The sequence below is a fragment of the Sebastes umbrosus genome, chromosome 2 (assembly GCF_015220745.1).
Source record: "Sebastes umbrosus isolate fSebUmb1 chromosome 2, fSebUmb1.pri, whole genome shotgun sequence".
NCBI lineage: Eukaryota > Metazoa > Chordata > Actinopteri > Perciformes > Sebastidae > Sebastes > Sebastes umbrosus.
The window spans coordinates 15,053,512-15,067,593 of record NC_051270.1 but is presented as its reverse complement, the minus strand read 5'-3'; the positions used below and the strand labels follow the sequence as shown (position 1 = coordinate 15,067,593).

Here is a 14,082-nt window from a genome sequence, read left to right as displayed (position 1 = left end):
AATTTTCCAGAGTGTTCACATAGCAAAGCCTGTCTGTATTATTGTCATTTCAATTCATATTCATATGTTAATTGCACCATTAAGATACATATAATGTAATCGTAGCATTATCTGTAAAAGGAAATAGAGGAAATCGTTTCCCTAAGCACTTCCATTTAGCATGGAAGTCGTTTTTTTATTCACACAATAGGCCGATGACATATCTCGTTTTCTATTCTGGATCTTGACATCTCACATCTTCCCAGTATTTCATTGTGTGTGGGGATGTGTAAATAAGGAACTAATTTGTGGCATATAAAGCTCTTCTTGCTCTGTTTGACAGGCAGGAACAAATTAATCTGAACATCCAAGGGCATCCAGTAGTGCTTTGATCCAATGCGCATTGTGGAGGTGATACATTATTCTACTCAAATATCGTGGAGACTCGCAGTGCTCCTGCAATCTTTATCTCACACAATTTGCTATATAATATACAGCATTGATTTGATAAAAGATAGCAACACATTCGATAATAGAGTTAGGACTCTATCAGTGTCAAAACCATAGTCCCGGTGGTGCAAACAATTAGACTGCAGCGATAACAAAGCCCTGTTTTATAGTTACTATAATACATTTTGCCAGGCTGGGAATCACTCATGTAATATTTCTGACTTCATGCAGTCAAATGGTAATACAGTTAGAATAATGCCTGCACTCGTATAGGCTTCACACTGCTGTGGATGATAAGTATAATAGGTTTACATAAATAAACAAGCAGGGAGCGGTATAACCCACCTCATGGGTATACTACACATAAGTGGAATTAATGTTGCTGGGGTCTAGGGTGGTCTGATGGAAATGCTGCAGTACCGTATGCGCAGTCATCGTGGCATTTTAAGGATGCTCTGTGATCATGGTATAAAGGTTGGGCGGGCTAAAGGTCAGACAAGATAATGAAATGAAGGATGCTTGTGCAAACTCCTGAAATCCGCTGGGATGATTCAGGTATGAAAACCAAAGGATCAGCTATTATACAGATACCTCTGAGATGGACAACTTAACGACAACTCCAGTGCTCACTGCGAAACAATTTGAAGACATTGGGCCTCATGCAAGAACATTTTTGTATTCTTATCTTAACTCTCTTTTATTTGTTTTCGTACCGCGGCCTCATATGAGTGTGCCGCGTCAGATTCAGCAAACGCTTCTAAAGGTACATGTCCACAGGCTCCATCCTTTTCACGCTTCCCATTCATTGTCTATGTAAGCAGCCATGCAATGCATTCTGGTAGCGTGGCGGCGCGATTCGAGAGACAGCACATCTATGGTGCTTATAGTATTATAGTATTTAATGGCCTGATAACAGTCTAATCAGCTGCTAATGAAGCATATCACTAGAGAAAAAATAAATACAGTATGTGGCTAACGAACAATATTTAGGAAAAATGTGATAATAGTAATTTTAATATTAATATGTGATGTTATATCATAAAAGGCTAAGAAATGCTGAGTACTAACACTTTGTTTTTTTTATCAGCAAGCCAGATGTTTCAGTCACATCACTCTTCTGACACCTCCCTTTGCTTGTCTTCTATTTTCAATTCCTCCTAACCAAAGGCCCTTAACAATCACAAAAGCAATATGAGGAAAACCAGGTGCTAATACGTAAAATGTGCGACTCCTAAATCAATGGGAAAATGTGTGCTTGCAGACAAATAAGGAAGGCTGAGCTCCATTCTGGCTCAATACAAGTCTAAATAAGTGGGCGAGCTAGTGTTTGTAAAGTGGCTCTATCTGTAATGCAGCAAATAGAACGGGTTGATCAGAACAATGTGGCAGCGTATTCTTCTAGTTTGCAGCTAACTATCCCAAACTCAGCTCACTACACAAGAAATTAAGAGTATGACTTCAAAGCAAAATATTATAAAATAACCTTGGTTTTTCTCAGCTTGACACACAGACAACAGGAAATGTAATCATGTATTATCTGCAGTATATAAAGTAATTAAAATTAGCAATTTAGCTAATTCAGCTTTACCAGCTGCAACATTAAAGTGTTTTACACATTAATGCATTAATAATTATAATCCAATAATATTATATATATATATGATTCTGAAAGTAAAAGATCTGAGAACTTCTCTCACTGAGTACTTCACTCAAGGGGGACTAAGGCCTTCTTTATTTAGAGATATTTTAACAAAGTTTATATAACACCTACATATACATATAACAGGTTTTTATAGTGACGTTTATGTAACTCAAATGGTTAAAGCTGTTGTTATCAATATTTTTACATTAACAATTAGTCAAATGACCATTTACGACCCACAATTTTACTGTTTTGGTTCAGTCTCAGCGTTCTCATCAGTGTTTTTTCCAGCCACAATAGGCAGCTGTTTTAAGTGAAATAGCTCGAAAAGCTCACTCTATGCTATCTGCCCAGCAGACAAGCAAAGTTAGTGACACGCTGGTGAACATAATGCATAAGCATTTAGCACTTCAAGAGCCAGATATCTTTCTCAGGAGTTGGTGGAGACCAAAACTGAGCTAAAAGGAGATCGGTCTTCCTGGACTAGTGGCCAGGAACTCCAATATATAAATCCAAATAAATTCTGGTGTTGCTGCGTATCTGCTAGATGTGTAATTAAGCAAATATTTGCAAACAAATTTGCCAAATCAACTTTTTAAAGAAGATAATAGGCCACTGTTTTGATTACAGCTTCTTTCCGCTGCTCCCAAATGGATTATGAGAGGATCTCCGTCCTGGTTAAAAAACATCAAAACTGACTTGAAGCATAAGACAGAACACAACAATATCTTTCCCTTAACCTAACACAAACTCCACACTAAGTGTTTTTGTAGCCTGCGGGATGCAGGATGCAAACAAGGAACAGGTTTTCTGACACCGGGAACACGGTGTTTCCTCTCAAACGTATTTAGCAAAATCATCGTACGTTGTCATAAACATCACTTTTAGGAGACGTCGTTGATTTGAATGATAATCACATCAATACAATCAGAAGACAAGAAGCCAGTGACCAATATTTTTGCAATACTTGGTCATAAGAACCAGTATGAGATGAATCAAAGACTTGAATACACAGATTTCAGCCTTTTACTGTCAAAATCCATGGAGTGCAGGGGTGCAGGAGTATTTCTCACTGCTCTCACCTCGCTTTGAAGATCCTGTGATGCAGAGACATAATTCAAACATGCTACCGTGAGTGGAATCACAGATGATGACCTGTGGAAAATGATGAAACACGTAGGGCCATGTGTTGGTTTGATCCTCCAGCAGCAGCCATTGAGCCACTGTCGCTGCTCACACAGAGATCAGTGACTAACGTGGCTTTTTGTCGCTGAGTTGTAACTGATATTGAATTTGTGCGTGCTTGTGTGTGTTTTAGGTGTGTGTGCTGAAGCGAGCGAGACACCAGTGAATGATATAAATTTTTTAGCTACATCCAAGACTGCATTGATTTTTAAATATGTCCTCGCGGGCACAGTTCACTTTGATGTGGGGCTGGTTGTGCATACAATGCAAGGCAATAGAAGGCAGCCAGGACGGTGAGAAAATAATTGAAACAGACACACGGATAGACACACACACGCATACCGTACACATACTCTGTCTCGACTACACATGAATAGGCACAGAAACACACACGCAACTTCATTTGTCTTCTCACCGTTGCTTTCAGAAAGCCTGTTTCCATGTTAATGGTCTTTTCTCAGTTCCTGGGACATGTGGGTACAGCCACAACGACAAACATTGAGTTATGATCTGAAATTGCATGTTTTCTTACACACAAATACACACATTTAAGTCACCCTATCAAGACGTGAGCTGCCGCTGCTTTGGTTCTGCCCACATACCCCCAAACAAACACACAATCTTAAAGTAGTCGGTGCTGATGTGTGTGTTTCAGCCCACTCGCTTGCTGTGTTATTATTACAGCCCTCGTAGCCCACTACGCCTCATGCCATGCATTTTAAAAAAGGTAACATTGCCAGGGAACCCACTGAGGGGTTGATGTGTTGCCAGGTGACTTCCTGTGAAGTCCATACCCCCTTATTGATTCCACCAATCACACTGATTCACTAGGGAGTGGTAGGAGTGGATTAAAGGGGAACACCGCCTAAATTAAGAATTTCAATATGTTATTTCCATGGTCTGGGAAAGTGCAATCAATATTTGTGAACATGAGCTACTCTCTCTCAAAGGCAGAAACCAGTGAAGTAAGTCTCAAACTTGTGATGTCGTAGGGTATAAAGTGTGCAGCTGCTCCATAGACAATGAATGAGAGACTGATTTTGTGGACCCACAGAATGTTTTTCTTTTTTTACACCCAAATGAGCGAGTGTATTTGAGTATTTCTGCATACTGGGGTCCCTAAACAGTCTTGGAATTACATAAATTGTGTATCACTGTAAAGCTGAGTCTCTTGTGAATCCAATGAGCCCAACTGTATTCATGTGTGATGATGTTAGTTCCCATAGTAACCATTTCATTGTAGTGAGACCATTTTTTGAAACTTGACCTCACTGTATAAAATGACCTGTGGTGACCTCTAGGATAATCACAGCCTCATGAAACTGTACAGCCACAATCTAGAGACCTAAAACATTCAGAGGATGGATGGCTTTCCTAGGTAGATTGACAATAATGGGGTTTCTGAGCAGTTTCCAAAACAGAAGTGCTCGCCATCTAAACGATGAAAAATGAAATGGTGCAACAATTTATGAGACATAATAGCGCATGGGAATGAACTTATATCATCATGTTCTACGCTCTTATACACTTTCACAATTTATTTTAATTGATTAATGAATTCATTCATTATTTTTTATTATTTATTAATTACTAGAACAACTTGACACACGGTGCTGAGCTGCATCTCAAATTAATCTTCAGGTTCCCAGCTTTCAGATGATGTACACCACTTCTAAGTGGCATATACTGTTGACTATTTATCTCCCCCTGAACATCCCCTGTTCCCCACCGCTACCCCTCTAAATAAAGAAATCTGAATGGTAAAGGGTTAACAAGTATTTTTGTACTGTCTTCAATCATAGGAATAACATGTATGAAATTTGAATATTGGGCGTAGTTTCCCTTTAAGTGGCAGGAAAATTGGAAATTAGGGTTTTAGGGCTTTAGAGAAGTGCTCATACCGAACAGAAAAAATATTTGTCTGCTTGTCTCTCTCGCTTTAGACACAACTCCGCCTTCCGCCTCCTGTCTGAACCGGGCGCTGCGGATCTAGGAAAGGTAGTGAATTTTGGCCACAACGATAAAAAGTATGGCTCTTGTTCGCAAACGTAACATAACGGTTAACACAAATCATCGTAACACAGTTAGTAAGGTTGCGCTAACGATTAAAACAAAAATCGGCACACTTGGATATCCTTGGATACATCTAATTTTGTCTGACCACGATTGTTGTATTGTAAAATAACGGCTGTATCTTTATCTATGCCTCTCCGTCCTTTCTCACTGTATTAGGCAGCCCACTGGATTCATTAATTAATCGTGTCTGTTCGGGTGTAATAATGCCTGGGACACTGGCAGGTGTGAACAGATACAATCTGTTCTTTAGCATGTAAAGAACCTCCTGTTGTGGCCAATAACTTAGTCACAGACTTACAAAAAGTCACTGCAAATGTCACTGACATGCACACACACGTCCTCACACTGTCATTCACACACAAACACACATGCAACCACCATACACTGTGACTGTTTATCAATTATCAAGTCAAGTTCTTTATTATCAAATGCACAACAATTACAGAGAAGCAGTCGTTGGCAATGAAAATCTTGGATCTCAGGCTCCTTCGACAATGCTTATGTAATATAAATATATAGGGTTTAAATATAACCATAAATAAAGTAATATAAATTTGAGGTAGACAGTATTGCAAATCAATAAACTGAATTCATGAAGAGGAATGTAGTAAATGTATATGCCTTATGAGAAGTAATAAATAAATATATATGTAAACAGTTTGTAAAACAGTAAGTAAAGTATATAAAGATAAAGTGTAAGTATAATATAATGGTAAAGTAACAAGTGTGTCTTTCTTAGTCCTTTACAATTCTGCCCCCTCTTGAGCTGAGTGCACATTGCGTGACAACCACACAGCTATCTCTGCCTTTACCGAAGGGGAAACTTCACTGTATACAGTGCCATGTAGACTGCTTTTGTAGCTCAACACCATATTTTGCTGTAATAATAGTAATATAAATGAATAAAAACACTTATTCTGATCTTCCTACGGCATGCAGATTTACAGTTACAGGGGTGTGGACAGGATTGTGTAAACTGTTAATTACGAAAATTAATTGCAAAACAGGAGACATACATTTTCCAAAATTAAACCACTGGAAAATGTTAAACTGATTATTCCTAATTAAAGGTACTATATACAACAATTTACATATATTATCCCTTTGTATTGTCAATGTGTGAACAGATTGTAACGTAATGTATTTACGGTCTTTCTAGGGTTGCCTACTTGGACTTGGAACTCGTGTTTTGCCGGGAAAATTCAAAGGCTGTGACGTTTATGCGCACTCCTGAGTGCTTTGCCTCTCTTCAGCCCGCCCACAGCACCAACAGTGAGTACCTAACGTAGCGAAATACTGTCTTAAGTGGACAACGTCAGCTAATTCATCCAGACTCCCGGAGCTGATAAATTGGCTAGCTTGCCGTTTGCAAATTACTTGATCAGCTAACGTTACGAAGCAACAAACGCCAGATCCCTGCAGTGTAGCTAAGTTACAGCTAGCTGGCTAACCTTCTGCAAATATGGGTATAGATTTTAATATTATTATAATATCCAGTGGGTTTTATTTTCCATCTTTGCATTCTATTCTATTTTATCTCATCTTATTTTTATCGTATTTTTTCAAGAGTGATTTATTTTCCATCTTAATTTCTCAATTCTTGTATGAAAGGTGTCATTCAAGTGAAATTTATAATAATAATAATAATAATTATAATAATAAATATTTATAATAACTATTATTATTATCATTATTACAAGATCAGAAGTGGAAAAAGAGAGAAAGACAAAGAAAACTAAGAAAAAGTGAGAGACGAAGTAAGAGAGCAGGATGTGCAGGAATCAATGTTGAGCGGCTATATTTACCATGGTCCAATTAGACAGGAGGAGACCGAAGCACACTAATGACCTGACATTTACACACACTGAACCCCTGATTTTGTTGTGATTACACTATGTGTGTGTGCGTGCGTGCGTGTGTAAGAGGAGCATACATGTCAGAATTAAAGATAGAGGGAGGAATAAGAGAGAGTGAGGGTTTGCATGTGGGTACTACATGTGTCCTCTCAGTTTGTGGGCTTATCTAAGAAAAGTTTTCCTGATCATGATAATGATAAATGCATGTAAAATTACAGAGATCAGTAGTCATTCAAAGTGTTTTCCCTTAAAATCAAGGTCATTAAGCACATGGTTAAGAAGTGATTTTATGTTTTTTAAGGGTAGTTAATAGTATTTATAAAGACACACTTTCACACAGGTAAATCCCCAAAAATGTCCTCTGGAGCCTTACAGTTGTACATATTTGTTTAAAAACAAAATCAGCAACTTGAAACCCTTTGTTCTCAACTTCACTGTTTCTGTAATTACTGCTAGGCTATGTACGGCAGTGCTAGTAATAGCCTATACAGTACTAGTATTAACACAAGCTGAGGCATGAAATGCCTCTCCATTAAGAAAATATAATCTAGAAACTGCAGTTTAAGGTACGTAAACCTGCGGTAGGCAGAATGTTTTTGTAATTATAATTCAAGTGTTTTGAGAGAAAACTAGACTTCTGCACCTCCTCATGGCTCTGTTTTCAGGCTTTAAAAAATCATAGCCCTTGACGGAAGACTTTGACCGATCACAGGTCATTTCAGAGAGAGAGTGTTCCTATTGGCTGTGCTCCGGCTGGTGGGCAGTGCTTGGTATTTCCTCAACTGATCTCAACATGGCTGCCGCGTCACAAACTTTCTCATTTTACAGCTAAACAGTACACTACAAGACATTTTTGAAAACATTTGAGGCGAGAAATAGTCATTACAGTAACAGAATATTGATTAATATTTGATCAGCGCTGCCTAGTTTGACCATTTGATCGGAGTTCGTGAGTGATTGACAGCTGCTCAGAGACGGCAAGGCTCCAGCTCGGCTCTGATTGGTTGTTTTCCTCCGGTCTGTGATATCTTGCAGATGCCATTAGGAGCAATGGAGGACACGGAGGCACATGATTTTTTTTTCAGATTACCTGTCTCATACAGGATATAGCGACCGTTTTATAAAAATAACTCTTTTTTTTATCATATTTGCTCCTATCTCGCCTACTGCTGCTTTAAATGCTTGTGGCCTACTGTATAACCATTTGAGAAATTCAGTAGCTCAACCATCAACATGGGATTAATATAGATTATCACTATCCTTCCTTTAAATTGGACTTTTATCAATAGTTTATATGGTTATAAACAGGTCTCACCCCTATACCTAGAAAATCTCCCTCCATCTCCCATATCTCAGAATGCCTCGGCCGACCGCGTCCCAATCCTTATCCCCAGGCCGGCACCTAGAGTAATCTCTCCCCCCTTCTTTTACCTCACCTCCTATCCTCATAGCCTCTGCCCATTTTCCCAGCCCTGTCCTCATTTCTCTACCGAGCTCTAGTGAACCATTGTCCCTGCCCAGCTCATTGACGGTGCTACTAAATCACGTCGGATTCTCCCTCGCAAAGAGCATTAGCTTCCCTAGCCCTGTTATAGCTAGCTTTGGCCCACCGGCGTCTGGGTCCTGCATGGTCCTGTTTATGACTGTCCTCCTGCCACCACATACACACACATACGCAGACACACGCCCATTCACATGCACACGCACATCCCAGATTATTCTCAGCATGCTGCAGAGGAGATAAATGGCTCCTCTGTTGCCCGGCCACAGGTTGGCAGAGCCTGGAGGGAAAAAGATCCATTTGAGAGCCCTGTGACGCGGGGCAGGGTTTGGGAGGATAACTGACAAAAGTAGAGGCGACCTAAAAATTGAATCATGATGATTTCCAGTATACATGCTTCAGGATATATAGGAGGCTGGAGAATAATAGGAGGAGAGAATAATGTAATGCCGTCAGGATAGATCCACCAAAGGTGGCGGCGTGGCTATATTTGTAAAAGATCATTTGCAATGTTCTGTTACGCTGTCTAAATCAGTCCCCAAGCAATTTGAACTGTTACTGTTAAAACTTAAACTGTCTACAAATTTCACTCTGTCTGTTGCTGTTTGCTATAGACCACCCTCTGCTCCAGCATGCACATTAAGAGCTCTCGGTGAACTGTTGGCCCCTCACATTTCCTCTGAGTTTGTCCTTCTGGGTGACCTAAACTGGAATATGATCAACCCCCCTGATTTAGTTACACAGCAATTTGATGCTTTAAACCTCTTTCAAATTGTATCTGAGCCAACCAGACATAATTTGAAATCACCGTCATCTGCCACACTAATCGATATTATTCTCACTAACACTCCATCAAACTACCGATCTGGAGTCTTCAGTCAAGACTTGAGTGACCACTGTGCCATTGCATGCGTTCGCTCCGGCCTCTCTGTCAAACGTCCACCGGTGATTGTGACCAAGCGCTCACTGAAAAACTTTGACAATCAGGCCTTCTTGCAAGATGTTGCAGCTGCAAACTGGGAAAGAATCAATCTTATCCCCTCAGTGGAAGATGCCTGGTCTTATTTCAAAACACCTTTAGCCTAATCATTGAGAAACACGCCCCATTGAAACGATTCCGGACGAAGAATCGCTACAGCCCCTGGTTCAGTCACGATTTGGCGGCTCTGATCCGCCTAAAAAACACCTCATGGCGGAGAGCGAGGTCTTCTCAGTCTGCTGCCGACTGGCTGGCCTTCAGACAATGTAGGAACAAAACAACACAGGCAATCAGGAAAGCTAAAATCAGTCATTTCAAAGAAGAATTCTCAGCCAGTGGCTCTGATGCCAAGAAATTTTGGAAAACAGTCAAATCCATGGAAAACAAACTTGCTTCTCCGCATCTACCCACTTCTTTGATTTTTGATGACATTGTTGTTACTGATAAACAACGCATGGCCACACACTTCAACCAACATTTCGTGAATTCATCTAATTTCTTTGGTGCAGCTGCCCCTGAAACAGATTCATCTAACACTCCCACTTCATCACCCAGCGTTAACAGCTTCTCCCTTCAACCTGTTAAGGTTTCGGAAGTCCTGGATGAACTCATTAAGTTAGATTCAAACAAGTCAGCTGGATCTGATGGGCTTGACCCTGTGTTTTTAAAATCAGCCGCTCATATTATTGCTTCCCCTATTACAAGCCTGTTCAACCTGTCATTTCATCTGTCTGTTTTCCCCCCTGACTGGAAATCGGCTACAATTCTCCCCCTCTTTAAAGGAGGCTCTGGCTCTGACCCAAACTGCTACAGGCCGATTTCCATTTTGCCCTGTCTGGCCAAAGTCATAGAGAAACTGGTACATAAACAACTAATTCACTTCATTGACTTAAATCATATTTTGTCTGACCTGCAGTCTGGGTTTAGGAAAGGCCACGGATGTACCACCGCTACACTGAAGGTCCTTGATGACGTCATCACCGCCATGGACATCAAACAGACTTGTGTAGCTGCCTTTATAGACCTAGCCAAGGCTTTTGACTCGGTCAACCATAACATTCTCCTGCAAAGACTTACCAGCATTGGCTTGTCCAGTAGATGTTGCAACTGGTTTGCTAGCTACCTGGCTGATCGTGTCCAGCGGGTGAAGACCGAAAACATCATGTCTGAACCTCTTACCATCTCTAAAGGTGTGCCTCAAGGCTCCATCTTAGGCCCTATTTTGTTCTCCATTTATATTAACGATGTAGCCAAAGCTGCTGGAAATTCCAGGATTCATCTGTATGCTGATGACACCATCATATATTCAGCTGGTCCCTCACTCCACTCTGCTGTGTCCACTCTTCAACAAAGCCTCACCTCCATCCAACAGTCTTTCCACAACCTCCACCTGCTCCTCAACGCCAAAAAGACCAAATGTATGCTGTTTGACCGGAAAAACCTCATCATCCCCAGCCCTCCCAAGATCTACAGTGCTGATGGCTCGGAGCTGGAGTTTGTCAGCTCCTACAAATACCTTGGCTTCTGGTTGGACTCATCTCTCTCATTTAACACACACATCAATAACCTTCTGGCTAAAGTCAAAGCTAGACTGGGTTTCCTGTATCGAAACAAGGCCTCCTTCACACACTCTGCCAAATTCACCCTTGTGAAAATGACCATCCTTCCTCTATTTGACTACGGCGATATAATTTATAAAATGGCATCAAAGACCACCCTCAGAAAACTGGACACACTCCACCACTCAGCAATCCGTTTTGCCACATGTGCACCCTTCACCACCCACCACTGTGAACTTTACAGATTGGTGGATTGGCCCTCCCTTCACACCAGGCGGCTACAACACTGGCTGCTCTTGGTCTACAAATCCATTTTGGGAATGACCCCTTGCTACCTCTCCAATCTTCTGCACATTTCCGACAGCAATCGCCGTTTAAGATCCAGTGATTTCATAAGGCTCATCATTCCAAAAGTCCGTACTGTGTTTGGTCATAACTCCTTTCATTTTGCCGCTGCAAATGACTGGAACTCACTACAGAACACGCTCAAACTAACAGCTCTCACCTCTCTCAACATGTTCAAACAAAAGCTGCAACAAGTCATAGTTGACTGCTGTACTTGCTGACCAGCCCTCACTTCTCTCTCTCTCTTCCATTTTTACAAAGTACATCCAGTAATCCGCCTTTTTTTGTACATAGTGTTTGTTAATTTACCTATGCTGTTTTTAGCCATTTTCTCATGTGTTTGTCATACTGTATTGTATCTGTGCTGTCTGTGTCACTTGTGTGGACTGTGCTACTGCCTCTTGGCCAGGTCATCATTGTAAATGAGAATTGGTTCTCAATTGATTTTACCTGGTTAAATAAAGGTCAAATAAAAAAAAAAATAAAAAGAAAAAAAGTGTTCTCTTTTCTTTCTTGAAATAAAATGAGGTCATTTTGTCTCCCAAACAAAGGTCCATTAAACACAACATATTGTTTTCATCCAGCAACAGTGATATGTAAATGTGGTGGTTTATTATTGTTAATAAATATCTGATTAGCGAGCTGACAAGAGGAGGGAGACAGCGACAGTATGTCCTGGATAGAGCCATCTGCTTCACAACAGGAGGAGGATCTATCTGTCTGGGAATTACCTACTGATGGGCAAACACCTGGAGGGCGACGCGTGACTTAGTCTGAGTAAGTTTGAGAACATTTGTCATAAATTCTTCAGTTGTAAAAGATGCACCTCTGTATGAAAATGGACAACATGAAATCACATTTACATGAATAATGTAAATTGTAGCCTATAGCTTCTTTGCGCCACCAAAGCAAGCAGTTTGGAAAGACCTATAAAGTCCTATAAACTCAATATTTCATGTTTAAAAGCCTATTATTATTAATTTGTGTGATAGGTATTGAGTGGTGCTGAGAGATTTGAGAGATTATTTGTCAGTTGAACAACAGCAGCCCATCTGTTTGCCAGGGATTTACAGACAATTGATAGGAAAACAAAGAAAGATGCCAGTCAATAAGAGAATCTGTCTCTCAGGCTGTACCTCTCTGTTTAGTCCTGATTCCAGATAATGATGATGACACTTACAGTATCTGATGACAACATTACATTTAAAATATAACAGAGTAGGACAGGACAATAGTAATATGCAGCTGTAATATATCAACAACATTTATGAAAAACCCAACAATGCCAAGTGACTGGGTTTACAGATGCTAAGTCATCCTCTAGGGATATATTAAAAGAGTAATTAATTAGTTAAATCAATAGGTGTGGCCACCTCAGGCAGCGAAGGCCCTATTGAAACTGTAGAAATTATGATTATTATTAAAATTAATTGCATTTTTGAAGGCCTTAAGATGCTCATAAATTTGTTAAACTTTGCACACTTATAAGACGTGGAAAATGTTTACATTTTTGGGGTTTTGGGCTTTGGTGTGGCAAAATGTCTCGCTAGCACCCCCTACAAAGTTGGAAATATGTAGCCCTCATTTAGGTTTCACCTACATGTATGGAATTTGGTCGGCAGATGTAACATGTGGAGACGCACAAAAAAGCCTCTTGGAGGTATACCCAAAACCGAACAGAAAGTCAGCCATTTTTATTTCAATGTGCCATTTTCGGTAATTTTTTAGCGTTTTACAGGCTGTGTACTTTAACGAACTCCCCCTAGAGAATTAATTTGATTGACTTCAAATTTGGTCAGTACCATCTGAAGACCTTTGTGATCAAAAGTTGTCAAACGTTTCCGTTTTCATGCAACATTGGTGACGTGGCGAAAAGGCGCCTTTCGCCAGAAAACAGGAAATTGTTGTAACTTCAGCGTACTTTGTCAAATCTGCTCCAAATTTCACATCATGATGATGGTCTAGGCCTGAGGATATTTACATGCCAATATAGACGCATAATCCCGCCCCTAAACTTTAGCCCCGCCCTCTTTTATAACTCATGAACCGTTTGTCGCAGACTCTCGCGGGAGGCATAATTGCACTCAGTAGAGTTCCTGTTTCATTGCGCTTGGTCACGTCGGCCTTTATCCCACCAGTACTCCCGACGTGCGTGGATGTGCGAGGGCCCGTTCATCGCTGCTCTCTCTCTCCCTCTCGGCTGTGAAGGGGCCAACTTTAAATGCTGTGTATTTACAAACACCAACTGACAACGGTTACATATTTTACCTTTAAGACATTGAAACAGTGCAACATAGAAAAAAAACAATGAAGGCAGCATACATATCCAGGCATTCAACACTCATGCAGCAACATCAGTATTAAAACACTGACAAAAATATCCACAAATAATAAGTGTCATATAATACACCTTCTAATATAATGTGAATGATGTGCTTGAATAGAGAACATGAGAAGGCCAGGGAGGAAATTGCATATTATGTCAGTGGCACTAGACATACATTTTTGAT

General features: G+C 40.3%; 1 long non-coding RNA gene across 1 annotated transcript in view; it reads left to right on the top strand.

Moving 5' to 3' along the window:
- The window catches only part of LOC119480625, a 199,606-nt gene that overhangs the window by 179,752 nt on the left and 5,772 nt on the right, over nt 1-14,082 (top strand). Inside the window, exon 3 of the long non-coding RNA XR_005204969.1 lies at nt 6,492-6,604. This is a non-coding gene — a long non-coding RNA (uncharacterized LOC119480625). The remainder of the gene's footprint in view (nt 1-6,491; nt 6,605-14,082) is intronic.